This window comes from Gymnoscopelus braueri (genome assembly GCF_963280865.1).
Source record: "Gymnoscopelus braueri genome assembly, chromosome: 9".
Lineage (NCBI taxonomy): Eukaryota > Metazoa > Chordata > Actinopteri > Myctophiformes > Myctophidae > Gymnoscopelus > Gymnoscopelus braueri.
The window spans coordinates 1,792,000-1,800,664 of NC_137610.1; positions in this window are offsets into that span (position 1 = coordinate 1,792,000).

Genomic DNA, 8,665 nt, shown 5'->3' on the forward strand with positions numbered 1-8,665 from the left:
GGGTGAGGAGATGACATTGAGGGAGACTACAAGAGCGACATTATCGAGCGGGACACTGCGCATATGGGACCTGAGGTTATATTTTTGTGTTAATGGTGGGTTAACCTGTGAATTAGGGAATACCTACTAGAATTAACTGTCCCAATATCGACTGATGTAATCACTGATTTGCTCGCCTTTTGTTTATCTGTAGTACATAGGGTGGCGATGTTGGATTAAGTTAATATTTTTTTAGAGTTTGGACTTCTTTTTCAATGGTTCTCATATCGAGTGATGTAATTGCTTTAATGCCCGCCTTTTGTTTGTGTGCTGAGAAGACCGGGCGACTCCCGTGACGAGGTACATGGTAGTACATGGGGTGGCGGTGTAGGAACTATGTGATGGGATTGTTTGGAATTTTATTAAACCTTGTGGGATTTCTGGGTTGGCTGTATAACTCGCCTTGTCACTGTACTATGTCATCTTGGTTCTTGTATGTACATTATTCTGTATTGATGTTGTTTGCTGTTTCTTCCTGAATGTTTTATTTTTTGTCCTGATTGTGTTCCAGTCGCTTGTCATGGGGGGCGGTTCTTGTGTTTCTTTTGAAATATACGTGTTTGTGGAAGACGTTTAAAGTCTCCCATGGGGGGTCTGCTGTATATTTCATAACATAATGTACACATTATTTAACTTCACAAGACTACTTTGGCCTACAGACAGGAGAGGGGATTCAGAAAGAGAGGTGACGGTTGGTCTGAGCTGGGTGGGGGCAATCTGGAAACCCAGATCCAACTGAAAATGAAAAACAGCGACCTCTGCTGTTTGTTCTATGTCTGTTGGCTCTGGGCGGAAGAAAACGTAACACCAGTGCGCAAGGAAACCGGGGTTTAGGTCTGCCTTCAGCTTTCACTTCCGGTGGGTGCCACTATGTTTTCATTCCCACTAACAATATTTCTACACAGAACACTAACACCACTTCTCCCAGAGAACATGGATCGTTTTGGTTATAAGCCCACTTGTTTCTATGATGAAAGAGTAAGTTAAAATGTGAATATCTTTCCGTGGTTTTGTCTGCTCTGCGGACGCTATTGTTAAATTAGTTTGGGTTTGTTTCGAGGGGGAAAGATCGACGGACATGTGAATTCCGCCCACTACATTTGATTGGGTAAAGCGCGGCCTGCTTCCTGATCTGAAGGCACGCCCACTTGTAGCCAATGCGCACACGTTATGACGAACCTCCCCGACAGATTCCAACGCAGTGCAGAATCTGTTCTTGAGAGATTAGGGTGGGGGTTACAATTAGCATTCCCAATTGGGGAGACAGAAGGTCTCCATCCCCCCTTCCTGCCTCATACAGTTGCAAATCGAATCAGAGATTCAAAGTGGGATCTATTGTTTGTCTAGGTGGGGTCTCACTTTTCAGGGCTGACACACCCACACATGCATCTTCTTTAGATCTCAATGTGACCACTGCTATATAGAGGGGATGATTTGTGACTATGTGTGTGTCACTCAGAGGCCGTGAGGCTGCTGTGATGGGACCTCAGGGTCCATGGAAAGCTGTTTTGTACTGTTTGAAATAAACTGGAAGAATCTAACCTCACTGACTGGAGTGATGACTCAATTCATTCTACAACCCTTCATACACACCACTGGAACAACAAACTAACTACAATATGGCGTTGTTGGCAACTACAAAAGTGCAGTAGAACCTTTAAGTCTGTGGTTTTCAGATACCACAGTAACATGTGTACTCTTGCTGATGTTAAGTACTGCACGCAACATTCTGGTGTAGCACCCATCTAGAGACTTCTGCAGGGTTGGCTTCAGGGTCCAGCATTCACTGCCATAGAGGAGAACAGACTCTACCGTTGCATAGAAGAAGCTGAGTTTGATTTGACGGGGGAGGTTGGAGTTCCACACTGGTCATGCCGTTCAGAGCTCTCCATGCAAGTGCCTTCCTCACTTTAAGATCTTGCTCGGATGAGTTGACCCATGAGCCCAGGTAGTTAAAGTCCTTGACTTCCTTCAGCACAGTGCCTCCTGTTGTTGTCAGAGGTGGATGTTCTGATGGGATGTTATAGGTGATAGCCTCAGTTTTCTTGGCATTTAGCCTAAGGCCAACCTTGGCACACTCTACCTCCACTCTGTTCAGGAGCTCCTGTGCCTGTTCCACATTGTCCGAGAGCAGGCTGATGTCGTCCGCATAGTCCAGGTCTGTCAGGACTACTGTGGGGTGTCGTTTCGAGTCCTTCGGGTTAGAGTGAAGCCAAGATCCTGCTCTCGTCCACTGATGGCCTTCCTAAGTGCATAATCCAGGACTATGACGAAGAGGAAGGGGGCTAGTGTGTCCCCTTGCATTACCCCAGCCAGGATGTCAAACTCCTCGCTGTTGCCATCTGGGGTCACCACCTTGGCCCTTGTTCCTGCGTACATGGTCTCAATTGCCCGGAGCAAGTTGGGAGGGACACCGTACGCCTCCAGGATCTTCACCATCGTGCCTCTGTGGATGGAATCAAATGCCTTTTTAAAGTCTATGAAGCATAATACGGCAGTCAGGTTATCCTTCTTCACCTCCTCTATCAATCTCCTAAGGGCCAAGATCTGGGCTACGGTACTTCTTCCCTCCCGAAAGCCATTTTGGTTCTCCCTCAGGTGAGGGTCGATGGCCTGCCGAATCCTGTTTAGTATCATTCTGTTGTAAACCTTTGCGGTGATACATGTCAGGCTGATGCCTCGGTAGTTGTCTGGCTTTGAGAGGTCTCCAGCTTTAGGCACCGGGATGATGTTGGAGAGAGACCATATGTCAGGCTGCTTGTTGTGCAGTAGAGCATGGTTGCAAAACTCTAGGATGAGGTCATCGAGATCACAGTTCTTTAAGACCTCTGGGGGTATGCCATCCGGCCCAGAACTTTTGCACAAACCTCAGTATGTACATGAGGTTAGACATAAGGTAAGTCCACATAGCAGCAGTATGTACATGAGGTTGTACATGAGATTAGACATAAGGCTATGTAGACCAACCTTATGTCTAACCTCATGTACATACCTGCTGCTATGTAGACCTACCTTATGTCTAACCTCATGTACATACCTGCTGCTATGTGGACCTACCTTAGTAAACACTTTATGTTTTCAATCGCTAGTTTAAAGTTTTTTTTAAAATCATCATGCTATGCTTTTAGTAAATTATGGTCCCATTATTTAGAAAATGTATGATAAGTAGGATATATGTTTGTAGGGTTTCTACTGGTTCTAGCGAGTGAAGACCCGCCCTCGCTGCGGTTGCAGCCAATAGCAGTCGTAGAAACCAATAGACCCCTTATCAGACAACGTCACACTGATAAGAACCAGTATGCGTGCGCATGCCGGCACCAAATGAACCCCACCGCTCATAAGATGCAATGTTAAAGTGGTCACTGCACTCACGTGTAAAAATGCATCCCATCAAACTTTCAAATGCTGTTTTTCTCCCAGTATGGAGGAAGAATACTTAGGATTTTTACTGTGATCTCACACTCTTTAAATATAATCCTTGGTTACTGTTGTGTGTAAACAATGATAACAATTCACAGAAGTTGTCCCCCAAACCCCTCCTCCAGTGGCTGTCATCAGAACGGAGGGAGCGCTCTATGATCATGGCACCAGAGTCCGCTTGCCTCGCGCAGCTGCAGCCCGTCAAGCCTAATTATGCTCAGTCCCGCGAAGGTGTCGCACGCAGAGAACGCGCCGAGAGTAGCAGACCTCCAAGCTCCCAACGGTCGCATCCGCGACACGGTTGTGAGCTTGTATGTCAGTTATTCTCAGTGTGCAATTCCGTTGCTCGATGAAGTATACTATGTCTCGCTAGGGCACGCCTCACCAGCCAACACACAAGAGGAGGTTGAATGAACTGAAACCAACGCTCAGGTTTGAGGATCTGTTGGGAATTGATTACATGAAATAGTCACCTGTGCGTCTAGTCTCAATATTGGTAAACACATAATTGGTCTATGGGGCTCCCTTTGTCCAGTCTATGGTTTTAATGTACAGGGAACCAAACAGAGCACAACACCTGCATAGTGTTTTACAGTGTCATTCCTCATGGCCTTGCCTCCGTCAGGGGCCCCTGAAATATGCATCCCTCCTGAAGGTGGTGGTACACTGATTGTGACTGTGTGTGTGTGTGTGTGTGTGTGTGTGTGTGTGTGTGTGTGTGTGTGTGTGTGTGTGTGTGTGTGTGTGTGTGTGTGTGTTTGTGCGTGCGTGCGTGCGTGCGTGCGTGCGTGCGTGCGTGCGTGCGTGAGTGAGTGAGTGAGTGAGTGAGTGAGTGAGTGAGTGAGTGAGTGAGAGAGAGAGAGAGAGAGAGAGAGAGAGAGAGAGAGAGAGAGAGAGAGAGAGAGAGAGAGAGAGAGAGAGAGAGAGAGAGAGAGAGAGAGAGACAGAGAGACAGAGAGAGAGAGGGAGAAAGAGAGAGAGAGACAGGGAGAAAGAGAGCACACGTGTGTGTGTGTGTGTGTGTGTGTGTGTGTGTGTGTGTGTGTGTGTGTGTGTGTGTGTGTGTGTGTGTGTGTGTGTGTGTGTGTGTGTGTGTGTGTGTGTGTGTGTGTGTGTGCATGTTCGCGTGCACGTTCGCGTGCACGTGTAGGTGAATGGGAGGGAGTTGAACCAGTTTGTCGGGGAATGTGTGTGTGTGTGTGTGTGTGTGTGTGTGTTTGTTTCCACATGTGCATGTGGGCATGAGCTGAATGAACGTGTGTATATGTGCGTGTGTATGCGTGCGTGTGTGTGTGTGTGTTTCAGTGGAAACTTGGCAGTGATCCGAGCAGAGCCCATGAGGGCTGGTAAACACATCTCACTCTGCACACACGCACGCACACACACGCACACGCACATGCACACACACACACACACACACACACACACACACACACACACACACACACACACACACACACACACACACACACACACACACACACACACACACACACACACACACACGCTGCGTCAAACACAATGTCAACCAGTTTCCATCAACGCCTCACCTCTCTCTCTCTCTCTCTCTCTCTCTCTCTCTCTCTCTCTCTCTCTCTCTCTCTCTCTCTCTCTCTCTCTCTCTCCCTGTGTGTGGTGGAAATAGCTGATCTACAAGCCAACGATGTGATGTGGTGTGAGCTATAGGTTGGCTATTTTCTCCGAAGAGAGAGGGGGAAAAAAAAGAAGCGTACCCCCCAGTACATAGCCCTGGGGGACCACGGGCGACTATCTAGGGGTTTAAGTGGTTAATTATATTGTCACCCCTCCCCCCTCCTCTTCTGTGTGCCCTTTAGCCAACCTGATGAGGGGACAATATGATTTAACCCAGTAAGACGCATCTGTGTGTCATTTTTAGATTTCTTTGGCTATTCAAAATTAGCAGATCTACAAGCTCATAGCGCGGCACCGAGTGCCGCGCTATGAGCTTGTAGATCTGCTAATTTTTTTTTATCGTGAAAATTCGTGAAAATCTTTGAATATACATATTTTTTGTGAACATTTGTAACTCAAATCTTTGCTGCTGGGGATTCTACAAATGACTTCCAAATCCTTACAGTAAAAAAAAAAAAAAAAAAAAAAGCTAAATATATCAGTGGTGCTCAAACGTTTTCATGTCAAGGACCCCCAAAATGATGTATTTGGCCGCGGACCCCCATCTCAAAATATTTGGTTCCAGGGACCCCCCCAGAAGCAAAGATTAGAGTAAAACATTTATATATATTCAAAGATTTGCAGACATTTTCACAATGTTTTAAAAAATGTATTGCAGATCTACAAGCTCATAGCGCGGCACTCGGTGCCACGCTATGAGCTTGTAGATCTATCAAACAATGTTTAACCCATTAAGACCGGGAGAAGCATCTGTGTCATTTTAAGATTTATTTGGCTATTCAAAAAATAGCAGATATACAAGCTTGAAGATCTACTATTTTCTTTTGAACCTTTTTGCAAATCTTTAGTTTGAATATATATATATTTTTAAAGCGAACATTTGTAACTCAAATGTTTTGCTTCTGTGGATTCTACAAATGTCCTCTAAATCCTAACAGTTTTTTTTAAAAACGTATGCTGCTGTAACCAGTGGTTCTGAAACTTGTTTCATATCAAGGACCCCCAAAATATTATGTATTTGTCCACGGACCCCCATCTCAAAATATGTTGTTTCAGGGACCCCCAGATGGAAAGATTTGAAAAATGTTCGCTTTAAAGATATATATATATTCAAAGATTTGCACACATTTACGCAACTTTTTGAATAGCCAAATACATCTAAAACTATGAGTTATCGTTCATTGAGATTGTTGGATTTGTTTTATTTATTTTGTATTTTTACCTTTTATTGTTTTATTGTGACTTGTTTCAGTGCTCATTGCACGCGGTATCATGGTGTAGTCTTTTGAGCAGGAGCACGCACACACACATGCACGGACGTGTGCAAGTGCGTGCCCGTGAGAGGGCTACCTCGCGGATCGATCAAAAACAACCATCGACACCTCTTACCAACGCTTACAAAAGCTGCCGAGTGTCAACAGCTTGAATGGACATTGCAGTGACCCTGGCTGGATGCTTATATCAATGGTCCATTGTGTGACCTGCTAAGTAGCCTGAAGGTGTAGGCATACTGTTCTGAAGCAGTGGTGGGAAAAGTACTCACATTTCTTACTTAAGTAAAAGTATAAAATACTCTGTTACCAAACTTAAAAGTACTTGTTGTGCAGAATGTCCCATTTCACAAGTTTTCAAAATGCATAAAAAATCGTTTGAAAATATCCGATCTACAAGCTCACAACGTGTCGCAAAGCGACGCGTTGTGAGCTTGTAGATCTGCTCTTTTCAAATAGCCAAAGTATATTTAGGGTTGAAGTGGTTAATGTATGTTTTGTAATCATATTTTTAAAAAGTAATAGTAACTTACTAGTAACTAGTAACTCAGTTTTCAAATAATTGTAGTGGAGTAAAAGTACAATATTTGTCTCTGAGATGTAGTGGAGTAGAAGTAAAAGTATTTAAAATTGGAAATACTCAGGTAAATAAAATAAAAAATCTCAAAATTGTACCTAAGTACAAGTAATTGAGTACATGTAGGCCTACTTAGTTAGCCTACTTTACACCACTGATGACATCCAAACTAAAGCAGATGTCAGATGGACCTCATAAGACATTCCTCTTAACCAATGAGGTGTGGCCGTTGCCAAATAAGGAGGCGTGGGAGGTTTTGCCCGTGCACACAGCATGTGGGCTTGTAGGTCGGTTGTGTTCTGCTGAACACACCGTCACGCCACTACGTTTAATTATACTGGTAATAATTCACTAGGGTTTTCACCTTCATTATAGACTCTGAAACCACACAACAGTGGTGTAAAGTAACTAAGTACATTTACTCAAGTACTGTAGCCTACTTAAGTACAATTTAGAGGTATTGGTACTTTACTGGAGTATTTCCAATTGTACTTCTACTCCACTATGTCTTGGAGGCAAATATTGTACTTTTACTCCACTATACAATTATTTGAAAACTTTAGTTACTAGTTACTTTGCAGATATAAATTATTACATCATAAAACATTAACCACTTTAGATCTATTTTATACATAGGCTATTTTCAAACATTTTAGTACTTTAAGTACTAAATTTGGTACTTTAAGTACATTTTGATACCAATACTTTTGTACTTTTACTCAAGCAAATTTTTAATTTGGGACTTTAACTTGTAACAGAATACTTCTACATTGCAGTATTGATACGTTTACTTAAGTACAACATTTGAATACTTTTCCCATCACTTCCACACAACAGTCTTAAACTGCTACATAGACCATGGGTCTCAGGAGACCTTTTTCATGTCAATGACCCCCAAATTGATACGTATTTGGCCGCGGATCTGAAAAGGTTTTGTGCCAGGGAACCCCAAAAAAACAATGCATTCTTCAAACACAGATTTTTCAAAAATGTTCAATTTTCTTTTTAATAGCCAACGTATAAATGGATGAAGTGGTTAAAATGATTGTGACGCTATATTAACACATTTTGCTGGGGACCCCCTGGAACCCCCCCCCCCCCCCGAAGGACCCCTGCGGCCCCGACAATGAGAACCACTGCTTACATTTATGTCAAATTAAATTATGTAAATATGTCAATCTTTCCTCCTAAGATACAGTATGTCATGAGGAGAATATCCGTTTCCATCAGGAACATTTTAGAATAACTTTATACAGTGGTGTAAAATAACTAAGTACATTTACTCAAGTCAACTTACTGGAGTATTTCCAATTTTCAGTACTTTTACTTCTTCTCCAATACATCTCAGAGGCAAATATTGTACTTTTACTCCACAACAATTATTTGAAAACTTTAGCTACTAGTTACTTTGTAGATTTGGATTATTGTTACAAAACATGCATTAACCACTTTATCCCTATATACTTCGGCCAATTGAAAATATCCGATCTATAAGCTCACAAAGCGACGCCTTGTGAGCTTGTAGATCTGCTGTTTTCAAAATATTTTTATACGTTTTGGACACTTGCGAAATGTGACATTCTGCATAACGAGTTACTTTTGGTACTATATTTTGATGCAGATACTTTTGTACTTTTACTCAAGTACATTTTGACTACCGGACTTTTTTGTAGCAGAGTATTTCTGCATTGCGGTATCGATACTT